Source organism: Dioscorea cayenensis, unplaced genomic scaffold (genome assembly GCF_009730915.1).
Source record: "Dioscorea cayenensis subsp. rotundata cultivar TDr96_F1 unplaced genomic scaffold, TDr96_F1_v2_PseudoChromosome.rev07_lg8_w22 25.fasta BLBR01000203.1, whole genome shotgun sequence".
In the NCBI taxonomy this organism is placed as follows: domain Eukaryota; kingdom Viridiplantae; phylum Streptophyta; class Magnoliopsida; order Dioscoreales; family Dioscoreaceae; genus Dioscorea; species Dioscorea cayenensis.
This window is the reverse complement of record NW_024086594.1, coordinates 97,232-109,334: the sequence shown is the minus strand read 5'-3', so window position 1 is coordinate 109,334 and position 12,103 is coordinate 97,232. Positions and strand designations below refer to the sequence as shown.

Sequence of the window (12,103 nt, the reverse complement as noted above, 5' to 3'; positions counted from 1 at the left end):
ATCCTCTTACGATTGCAATTCACATAAGAAAATCTCTAATTAGTGCCAAAACTCAACCTAGGTCTAGCCCTAATGGTTGTAGGGGTATGAAACACCCAATGGTCACGGCGTGTTCATACATATATCCTCATTAAGCAAGGTGTGTCTAGTACAAGGGCGATGGTCACTCACCGAGTACAACCTAGAAGTTGAAATACAGAGTTCTCATGCAAGATCAACACATAAAAGTGCACCAAGCGTAAACCATGCACAAACCACATGCATTAAGCAAATTAAAGCATTCAACAACACAAGTTCACCCCAAGGTTCACCGACATCCAGTGACCTTGGGGTTTAGCCGTCCATATCAGAAACTACACAAGATAGGTTCATGAAAACAACTAATAAATGCATATAAAAACTCCCTAAAACAATGGGAACAAGAGGAGGAAGAGGAAGACCACGGATGTCTTCCACGCACGCCTCAATAGGGGAGGCTTCCCTCGTCGTCTCCAAGCTTCTCAAGGGTGGAATCGATGAAGATCTTGCCAATGACGATTCACCCCTCGATTTTCCCTCTCTAGATCATCGAATTTTGCCTCAATTAGCTCCGGTGAAGTTGCCCCCGCTTAGAGCTTCCAATATGGGAAGGAGATATGATAGATGGAAAAAAGAAGTTCTCCAAAAACAAGCCCTAGCTTTACTTAAAAACCATCCACCCCGAGCCATGCAACCGGTGCGCGGGCCGTGCCGCGCTCGCGTAGCTCACTGTCTTTCCGCTCGTAAAAACCCGGTTCGATGCTATAATACTCAGCTACAATGAATTATCTACTGTAACTGTGTCTGAGTTCTCTAGAGGGTCTCACGGGCGATGCGCGGGTGCCGGCGATGTTCACAGCCTAATTCATGTAGGCTACAGAGCCACCATAATGTTCTTGCTTCAAAGATGCAATTTTTGGTGCTGATTTCTCTTTAATTCCATTCTCGAGCTCAATTTAGCTTCTTCTAGGCCTGCAATAAGAATAATAACCAATTTAGGCGGAAAATGAGCACTGATTAATCTAAAATAACATGCAAGCATATACAAACCAACATATAAATACATACATTTAGCTCTTATCAAAGATCCCCACACCTTAGTTTTTGCTTGCCCTCAAGCAAACAAAACATGAATAACATGAGGATAGCGATAAGAGACTAAATGTATGACCTCAAGCTCAAGAGTAGAGGACTCCACTAGCATAAATGAAATGAAATCAAGATAATGAGCTGCAAACAATCAACACAGAGATAATTCTATACCAACTAAATGCTCCCATGTGAGTGAGTGCATACTTCATCCCTTGCTCTTCCTTATGACTCCATGTGTCATGGCTACAGGTGTTAGTATTGCTAAAAACACCCTCAATGATCAACGAAGAGTTTTTCGGTCCTTAGTATAAACTTTAGCTTCTAAGCGATGTAGGAAAGGGTTGAGGAGATCAATCTTTTTTTTCCTTTTTTTTTTTTTGAGTCCGCCTAATGTAAACTTGCACAAAATCTTTTCGATGGATGCACATGCTGATTAGGCACAAGAGCTACACAACTTACTTGATTACAAGCTACATAGAAGCATTCATACTACACGAGCAGAGGAATACTGGAATATTGACATAGACTCACCCTACAAATGCATACAAGTCTTAGTTCATGTCTCCTAACCTTTTTCATGCAAAACTTCACTTAGGACTAAAAGCAAAAATACATGAGTGCCAAGAGCTCTTAGGTGATCATTGAATGTAGAGTTTAACAATTTAACACCTTAAGTCATAGCAATGGGCTAGTCAGAATGAACAGGGTAAAAGCGTGTGCTAGACAATTTTACAAAAAACATTAAAGTAGGAATAAAACTTTATTCAACACATCATAAAAAAATAACAACTCTTATTTATCCTTCTTTCAGCTAGGAAGTCCTTAACATTAGATCAAAGCTATCATTGGTTGACAAGCATGCAAAGGTATAAAATACCCCATCCCCACATCTAGAGTCATACATTGCACTCAATGTACAATAATCAGCACTACATGGTGGGGAACAAAAAGATATAAAGATAAAACGCAGGAGAAGGGTAAAAAGAGACTGCACCATTTTGATGTAGAAGAGTGTATGGAGCGCCCACAAACATGGAACTGTCAAGACTATAGAGGGAGGAGGGGGTGGAACCCACATCTCGGTGTTCCTACAAAAATAGACAAGCATATCATGATTCCAATGACAAAAAATAGGGATAAAAGAAAAAAAGAAAATAGACCATAAAAAAGAAAATTCAAGTTTAGCAGGGTAAGAACCCTTGCTAACTAAGAAGTATACAACATGACCAACGGAAACACATAAAACAAGAAAATAGTAAAAGATACAAAAGAAAAGGTCGTGTTCTCTCAGTCTTCGGTGCGTGTTTCTATAGGTGCTGATGGTGCAATGGGCAGACAACCTCAATAATGCACAGCACATCCAATGTAATCTCACAGTAGGCCACTTCTTCAATTGCAAACACTTTGTCCCACCCATTGTGGGAGATCAAACTTGACACCTTGTTAGCCAAACCGAGCTCGATGTTAGGGTTGTGTGAAATGAAGGTCGCCGGTAGGTACATCTTCATTCGTAGGCCTCTTAGAAGCAACTCACTTGTTCGGCATCCTACACAACATATAACCAAAGATTAAACCAAAAATTTCATGAAAATAAACTAAGGAGACTATAAAGGTGCCACATAATCAAGAAAAAGTAAATGGCAAGAAAAATTTTGCAAGAGTCTCCTTTGTTTTTGTGGCTTTCCAATTTTTATAAAAGATTCTAAAAAGCATAAAAAATTACCACCAATCACTTCACAACATTCAACAACAAGATTTACATTCAAAGTTACCACCAATCTCAAGTTAGGACATGAAATACCTTGGTGAGTAGATCCGGAAAAAAAGTCTGTAAAACTCCAAATAAATGGTGGGATTAGGGTTGCAAATGGGAGAATGGAAAATTAGAGGAGAAAAAAATGAAGAAAAATGGTGAAAAAACGAGGAGAATCGGAGAAGAAATGAGAAAGAACTCAAGGAAACAAGAAGAAGACAAATAGTGGCCTGAAGGAGTGAAGGGGCAGCCACATAAGGCATTTCCTGCACAGTGCATGGGTACTGTGTGGGTGCATAGTGCCCACGTGTACTTGGCATGCGTAGCCAGCAAGCCACGCGGGGTGCACGCATCACGCGTAGCCCGTAGGCTGGCACATGGAGGGCCGCGCGGACCTCTCATAGGCGTACAAGCACCGACGAGAGTTTGGGACCCAACGATAGTGGCCTACATGGGCCACACGCAGCACGCGCAAACCTGGAAACTCATAAAAATAACAATGTCCCCTTTGCAACCTTGAAAACACTTTATATACAACATTTTACTCGCCGAAATAAACATGAAACACAACCACAAAGCACCCAACAAAGAGAGACTATAAGAGAGCAAGGATTATCATCAATCTAATAAACAAACACACAAACACAAATCACACAACAACGAATACAAGAATATAAGCAATATACCAATCAAAATACAAGAATATGAAAAATGAAGAACGAAGAATATAAAACCTTTGGTTGCCTCCCAAGAAGCTCTTTGTTTAATGTCCTTAGCTCGACGTACCTTACCTCATGCTCAAGGTGGAACCAAAGAAGTTGAGTTACCTCCAATTCCAAGAGACGTGTTCCATGATGGAAAACTCATTCAGAGGCATGAAAATACTTGAAACTTGCCTTTCCCCTCAAAGTAAAGATGGTCGACATCCCTTGGTGGCATTAGTGTGACTGTTGTCCCCTCCTTCAGCTTTTTGTTCACATTGTGCCACATGTTTTTCATGTTTTTCTTCTTTTGAAGACTTGGTGGCAGATCTATTCCCACATAGCTTACATGCTGCATTGGAGGGGGAGCAGGGACCTTCGTCTTTGTCCTCCTTGCTGTCGACTTCTTCCAAATATTCATCCAATGGGTTCATAGCCAAAACATCCTGCATACAATCAGAGATGACCATATCAGTTTCATGGGTAAACTATAAGGGGTCATCATGATCCAAGGTTTGCCTCATTGCTTCAGGATGTGTAAAAACAACTTTCTTCTCTCCCACTATGAGAGTCATTCTCCCCACTTTTATATCGATGAGAGCACAATAAGTATTAAGGAAAGGGCGCCCAAGGATTAGTGGGACATCAACGTCATCATCCACATCAAGTATCACAAAGTCCACAGGAATGATGAGTTTATCCACCTTCACTAGTACATCTTCAATAACAACCCTAGGCTTCCTTAACAATCGATCTTCAAGTTACACTGTCATTCTCGTGGACCTCAAATCATCTGATCCCAACTTCAACAACAGCTTATCTGGCATTACATTAATGCTAGCCCCGGAGTCGGCCAGTGCTTTCTCTTGCATGCCCTCCCCAATCATACAAGGGATGATGGAGCTCCCAGGGTTAGTCAACTTCTTTGGAAGCTTCTTTTGAATCATTGCCAAACAATTCTTTGTGAGTGTCACTGTCTCCAGCTATTCAAGTTTCTTCTTGTTGGTAAGGTCTTTCATGAACTTGGCGTACTTAGCAATTCCGTTGAATGCCTCAACGAGTGGAATATTTATATGTAGCTGCTTGAACATGTTGAGGAACTTTTTGTACTGAGCGTCCACTTTTTCTTGTTATAACCTGGCTGTGTAAGGGACAGGGAATTTGTACTCGGGAATCCTCGATGTTGATGGTTTAGAGGGTTCATCACCTTGCTTGTCATTATTCTCCCCACTTACCTTCTCAGCTACTTCATGGTTTTCCAAAATGGTCACCATATCCTTCTTGGCGCTTCAGCTATCCTTGGCTCTTGCCTCCAGCGGTCTCCCACTCCTAAGAGTGACGGCTTTGAGTTGCTCTCTTAGATTCTACTCTGTATTGCTTGGGAGGCTACCTTGTGGTCTCTTAGCATTTGCCTTGGCTAGTTGACCAACTTGATTTTCGAGTGATTGGACCAATGCTTGGAGGTTCCTTAACACTGTGTTTATCTCGTTGAATTGACCACTATGCTGAGTTAGCGAGTTATTGATATTTTTGAAATTTTTCCTTAGTATTGATCATAAATTTTGCCAGTACGTCTTTAGTGGTAAATTTCTTCCCTTGTTCTTGCAAAGGTTGAAACTGAGATCCCAGAGGTTGTAGTGGTCTTTGTTGCTGTGGCCTCGAATTCCATGAAAAATTAAGGTGATTCCTCCACCCTGAAGTATACGTGGGTCCGTATGTGTTTCCTTGGCCCTTCTCACCACCGCCAACTAAATCGACTGTCACAACAAGTACTGTGGAGGCAATCGAGATAGGGCATTGTACAAATGAGTGTGCAACCCAACAAGTACCACAAGATAGGACTGCTCCAGAATTTGAGCTCGAGCCCATCATAAACTGATCAAACCTCTAAGTCAGTGCCTCTATCTTCGCGGCCAATGTGGTGGTTTCATTCACCTGATAAATCCCTATTTTTTTTCTGTGGTCTTCCTCAAGTGCTCCAATGAGATTCATTGCTAGCCATGCTTTTGTTAATTGCTCTGCATCATCAGGATATTTACTGCTCAATAAACCGCTGCCGCGGCATCAATGAGTTTTTGGGGTTTGATAGTTTAGCCCATTAAATAATATCTACACTCTCATCCAAGATTCAAAACCATGATGCGGCCACTGTCTGAAGAGATCCTTAAACCTCTCATGAGCTTTAAACAACGTTTTTGAGTCACCTTGTTGGAAAAAAGATATTTCCAGTCTCAGTCGGGCTGCTTTGCTCGGTGGGAAATATCTAGCAAGGAATTTTTCAACCATATCCTTCAGAGTAGTGATGGACCAGGGGGCCAGTAAAGTGAGCCATCGGCATGTTGTGCCCCGTAAATTGAATGAAAACAATCTTAACCTAATCGTGTCATCTGATATAGAATTGATCTTGAAGGTTGAACAGATTTGAAGAAAACGGGAGAGGTGTACATAAGGGTCCTCATCAGCTAAACGATCGAATTAAACAGAGTTCTGGATCATCCCAATTATACTAGCCTTAATGTTAAAGTTGTTCGCTGGAAAAGTAGGGGCTTGTACACTAAACTCATCATCGGTGAATTGCAGTCTCTCTTAGTCAGACAAGGTTCTCCTAGGTTCCGCCATAACTGATCGTTCACTCTATTCAATCTGTACTTCCTGCTGCCCTAAACTTTTTCCTCCTTCTCTCAACCTCTGCCAGAAAGTCTTATCAATCTCACTGCCCAATTCTACCAAATTTGGCGGTCTTCCTATTGTTATAAGATAGGTACCTCGCACTAAAACTTAATAGCCAGTGCTTAAAAGTAACACGAGATTAGGATAAAAAGATAAAAGTGCGCAAATTGACATATTTACAAGAGAGGGATAGAAAACAAGAAGATAAAATAAACAATGATTAAATCAACAAGCTACGAGTTTTCCGAGTATTCCTTGTGGGTCCCCGGCAATGGCGCCATAAACTTGACGAGTGTTCCGCAACTGCACGGGATCATCAAGTAATACCTCTCGTGCGAGCATGAGAGGGTTGTATTCCCTGGCACCAAGGAGCTACCCTTACTACCGTTTCACTAGTTGTCTAACCTACAAATCACTTGATGCTTAAAACTACTAACAAAAGTGAAACTAAGCAAGTAATTCTGAAAAGGCCGATTGAGAAGGTGAAAATCAAGAAATGAGGGAGGTCATGGATGTGGATCCCCCATGAGTCACTAAGGGTTAGAAGAATGCTAGAAATGTCAGCACGTGGCGATTCAGGCCAAGAGAGATCCAGAGATAGATCATCCTCATGGTCACGGTGATGATTCCTAATCCCATACGAGTATTAACACAGAATCTTTTTCGGCAAAATCCTCCTACAATTGCAATTCGCACAGGGAAATCTCTAATTAGGGCAAAAACACAACCTAGGTCCAGCCCTAATGGTTGGAGGGGTATGAAACACCCGAAGGGTCACAGCGTGTTCATACATATATTCCCATTAAGCAAGATGTGTCTAGTACAAGGGCAATGGTCACGCACCGAGTACAACCTAGAAGTTTAAATACAGAGTTCTCATGCAAGATCAACACATAAAAGTGCACCAAGCTTAAACCATGAACAAACCACATGCATTAAGCAAATCAAAGTATTCAACAACACAAGTTTACCTCAAGGTTCACCGACATCCGGGAACCTTGGGTTTTAGCTGTCCATATAAGAAACTACACAAGATAGGTTCATGAAAACAACTAATAAATGAATATAAAAACACCCTCAAATAATGAGAACAAGAGGAGAAAGAGGAAGGCCACAGATGTCTTCCAAGCTTCTCAAGGGTGGAATCGATGAATATCTTGCTGAATGATGCTTCTCCCCTCGATTTTCCCTTTTTAGATCATCGAATTTGGCCTCAATTACCTTAAGTGAAGTTTCCCCCGCTGAGAGACTCCAAGATGGGAAAGAGATATGATGGATGAAAAAAGAAGCTCTCCAAAAACAAGCCCTATCTATACTTGAAAACCATCCGTCCCGAGCCGCGCGGACGGTGCGCAGGCCATATTGTGCTCGTGGAGCTCACCGTCTTTCCACTCGCAAAAACCCGAGTCAGTGCTGCAGTGTTCAGCTACAATACCCCCATCATAGTGCTTTTGCTACAGTTGAATATCTACAGTAATTGGCTCTGAGTTCTCCAGTGGATCTCGTGCGTGCTGCCCACGAGGTCCACAACCTAATTCATGTCGGACCCCGGTTCCTTGCTGTAGAGCCGCCACAATATTCTTGCTTCAAAGATGCAATTTTGGGTGCTGATTTCACTCCAATTGCATTGTCAAGCTCAATTTAGCTTCTTCTAGGCTTGCAACAAGAATAATAACCAATTTAGGAGAAAAATGAGTACTGATTAATCTAAAATATCATGCAAGAATATACAAACCAAAATATAAATGCATACATTTAGACTCTCATCAAGGGCTAGCCTTGAAATAATATCTAAGGCATGGCCAATGTCAGCATCCAGCCATGCTTGGGTCGCCATAATGGGCATCTGGCCTTCCTATAGCTGTAGCACAGTGGTTTGCAGCTCTTATATATCTGATCGACATCACAAAGAAATTGCTTTGCTGGAAGGACAAACTGGCTTAATGGCCAATGGATGGACGAATCACTACTGGACTCATTATCAAACTCCTCATCCTCTGCCTCACCCACCTCAAGTGGCTTTTTGGTGGGGGTAGGGGTGATGAAGCATCTGGAGCTGCGGCGGGCTACCATACCCATCAAATGTAAGGTACCCATCACTAAGGGAGTAGTGCCACAAATGATCTCCTAGACCTAGAGCTGATCTACTAGGACCATCTCTCTGATCAATCTCATGATGCAGGGCCCAACGAAGATCATACCCAAGTGTACATGCTAGCCCTAGTGCCCAATAAAGTCTGTTAGCATGTCGCCCAGGTGGATATGATAGTGTTCAGTTATGCTATAAAGGAAGAACATCTCCTGTCATCCACCACTCCAGTGTTATCTGCTCGACCTATAAATGAATGACCAATAGCAGCATGTACATACCTGTGAGCCAGCGTGTCAAAAATAAGGCTTTGGTAAGGCCTAGCTCATAGCGCCTCCCTCTGCATAAGTGATGTGAAACTCCTTGGTAGTGACACTGGGAGGAAAGTTAATGAACAGAAGCTCATACTACGGGGTGCTAGTGAAGTCTGTGTCATAAATCGCCAACAATAAAGCAAACTTAGTATGTGAGAGGCTCCATTGTTCCCCAAATAGCTAAAATTGGATGGAGCCTCCCCAAAGGAAATCAACTAATGCTCAATCAAACTCAAAGATGCTCAGAACCTCGTGTAGTATCTTGATACACCATTTCCTAGTACATGAGTGCTCGATGCCAATCACCGGTCCATAGCAACCCTCTTACCTCCTCCTCAAGGCCCAACTGGGCTAACATGGGTCAATCCACCGTATGGGATTGCCCAAACTGCTTTGTCCTCAAGTGACCGAACCACTCTCGTAAGCGAACCTCTGTAAAAGTGGGGGCTGAGGGAACCGGGGGAGTCAATGTCTCCCCTGTGGTGGTTGTACCTGAGTTTGTCGCCTCAGATCTCTTTCTCTTACCCAGCCTTGATGCTGCTCTCTTTGCCCGAACCAAGCTACACAAGAAAATACAAAGTTTAGAATACAAGAATATGAGATTTGAACACAGCAAGAGAGCTTACGGCTTGCTTACAGGAAGACTTACGGATATAAGGTGAAGTTGCTATCATAAGGTTTTCTTAATAAATAGTTATGAGGGTATTACGGTCGTAAGGCCTACCCCACAAGGGTACATCTCTTTTACAACCTAGGTTATAATCTTAAGAAGCTTAGCACTGTAGTTCATAAGGTTCTCTGTCTTGCTCTTATGGATGAACTTGTTAGGAACTTAGGCTAAAATCCCCAGAAGGTTATGGGTCGTAAGGGTTTAAAATATAGTCGTAAGGTTCTTTGGATGACCCTTACAGCTTGACTTATAAGTGTAAGTTCCCTATAAGGAACCTCTGAATACGCTTTCCAAGACTTACAAACAGTAAGTGAACTCATAAGGCTCTCTGAAACTCCCTTGTGGCGTGGCTTATGGCCCTAAGATGCCCGTCAAGCTCTCTATCCATGCTTACGCGTGTAAGTAGCCAGTAAGAGACCTAAAAAAATTGAGTAGAGTTTTCCCTATTTCCATGCCCGTCAAGCTCAAATACATACATAACTAGGAAGTATAAAAAATGTGTCTATGGTCATGAATATCCAACGAGCACATAAAAATCATGACAAGCCAAGTAATTTATTACAAGAACCAAAGAAAATAACAAACTACACCAAAGACTTAAACTCAAACAAAATACTAGAAATCTTCCTTGGGTTACCTTCTAAGAAGCGCTTGCTTATCAAGCTTAACGTACACGAAATGCACGAGTCATGGAGGTTCAAAATAAAAGCACTCCTCATGACCCTAATCAACATCTCAACAATAAAGCCCAAGTGCAAGATTAGAGAAAATAGGGAACTTACCAATGTAGTGGACTGACTCGAGGGTTACCTCCTTCGGCAAAGGTTTTCTCTTGCCTTTCTTGGAGGAAATAACCTTGCGCCATTGTTTCTTTTGTGTGCTCTCCTTAATAAGGGTTGGTGTAAGCAACGAGGTGGTCTCTTCAATATAAGGGCCATCCAATGACTCCTCAAAAGGTTCATTATGCAATGTCTTCTGCACACATTCATCCATAAGTGAGTTAGTTCCATCAACATAATAGCATGTATAATCAAAAGTAGACGGATGATTCATTGTATCGGATAAAGAAAAAATTACTTCATCATCCCTAACCCTAAGTATCATTTTACCATTACTAACATCAATGAGTTTTTGGGAGGCTGACAAGTTCCCCTTGCGTATATCCCGCAAGTGCACGGTTTGTCGAAGTAATAATCCCGGGTGAGCGGGTATCGAATTCACAGGGAGTAGGGAATAAAAATACTTAATTCGATTCTTAGCTATGCAAAAGATCAATGATGATGAGTGTGATAATGATTCAATTCTCAACAATAAAAGCAACAAGTAATAGAGAAAAAGTAAAGAAGGGGATAAGGCAATCGATAAAGATGGGGTACCCGGATAATGCTCCGCCTAGGATAATTGTTTCAAGTGCAAGAACCCTCTATTATGCTTCCTAATCAATGCAATGGTGAGTCGTGGAAATCTTTAATTACATAGTCCCAAATCTAAGGTCAACTATGCCTAACTCTATACATGTCCCGGAGGAGAAATCGAACAATCTCAACACCTCGCACTCGCATAGAGTTGCAATGAACTCTAGGGATTCCAAGTGATAAATCTCTTCCTTATTATAGACCTAACCCTATGGTCCAGGTGGAAGGTCCCTAACCACAATTGAGCCCTAGATACTAAGATCACCTCAACGCTTCACTCCGTTGCACGTGCAACTAAGCCCCAACGGAAGTTCATCCCTTAGCTTTGTCTAACGGTCGTGGTGTGTCACTTACTCACAAGGTTACCAACAAGAACTCTCAACCCTAGTGTCACTCTAGGGGAAATGTTCATACAATCAAGAATTCAAGGTTGGAACTCACAATAAACATCAATTTATTGAAAGCATAATAAAGAGGTTCAAAGAAACAAATACATCCTAGGGTTCACAATACCCGAGTACCCACTAGGGGTTTAGCTCTCCATGGAGCTATGTACAATCAAAGAAATAGAATGTAAAAGCAATGAATCCATAAAGAAACCCCCTCGATAGTCGTGTCGATGGTCTTGTGGAAAGTCCTCTACTCATCGTCCAAGGATTTCCTCGTCCGGTATAGGATACGCCTCAACGGAAGCTTCCCTACCAACCTTCTTCCTAAGGAATGATGATGTCGGAGCCGTAGAACCTCTCCAAAACCTTGGCCAATACCCCTCGAAACCCTCGCCGAAGCCCTCTCTCAAGTTGGGGAAAAGATGGAGAAAAGAATACTAAAATAGGGGCTGATTCGGCTTTTAAATAGGGCTGGAATCGGGCGACTACACGGGCGTGGATGCTACACACGCCTGTGGGGAATTTCCACACGGGCGTGGATAATTTCCACACGCCCGTGTGGATCCTCTGAACTCCTGGTTTCTCGGCCGACTGTGAACATTACTGCTACAGTATTTTCTACCGTGTTACTACAGTGCTCTGCTACAGTATCCGACCTGAATAACTTCAAGAATCCATACTTTCATCGGAGTAACGTAAACGGGCACACGTTCACGTCGTGGATCACTTGCATCTTCAATGATAGGCACGTTTGTGAAGCTCTTGTTCTATGTGCATAAGTCGGAATGCTCGAGTGTGACTGTCTTTGTGCCCCTCCAAATGGATGTGCCAACTCGAATACGAGGAGGTTGGCACACACTAGCATCTCACATCGACCTATGTCTTCCCGTTTGAACCTTAGCAAGATTTTCTCCAAAATCGGTGCATTGTAATCCACATTGGCTTCTTTCCTTCATACTTGGCCTCACAACCCTACCTGTATAAAAGTAACA

General features: G+C 42.3%; 1 non-coding gene across 1 annotated transcript; it reads left to right on the top strand.

Moving 5' to 3' along the window:
- The first annotated feature begins 5,695 nt into the window (after positions 1 to 5,695).
- Positions 5,696 to 5,802, top strand: LOC120253770. Its single transcript, XR_005534411.1, has one exon. It is a non-coding gene; the product is annotated as a small nucleolar RNA R71 (small nucleolar RNA).
- Positions 5,803 to 12,103: the final 6,301 nt, after the last annotated feature.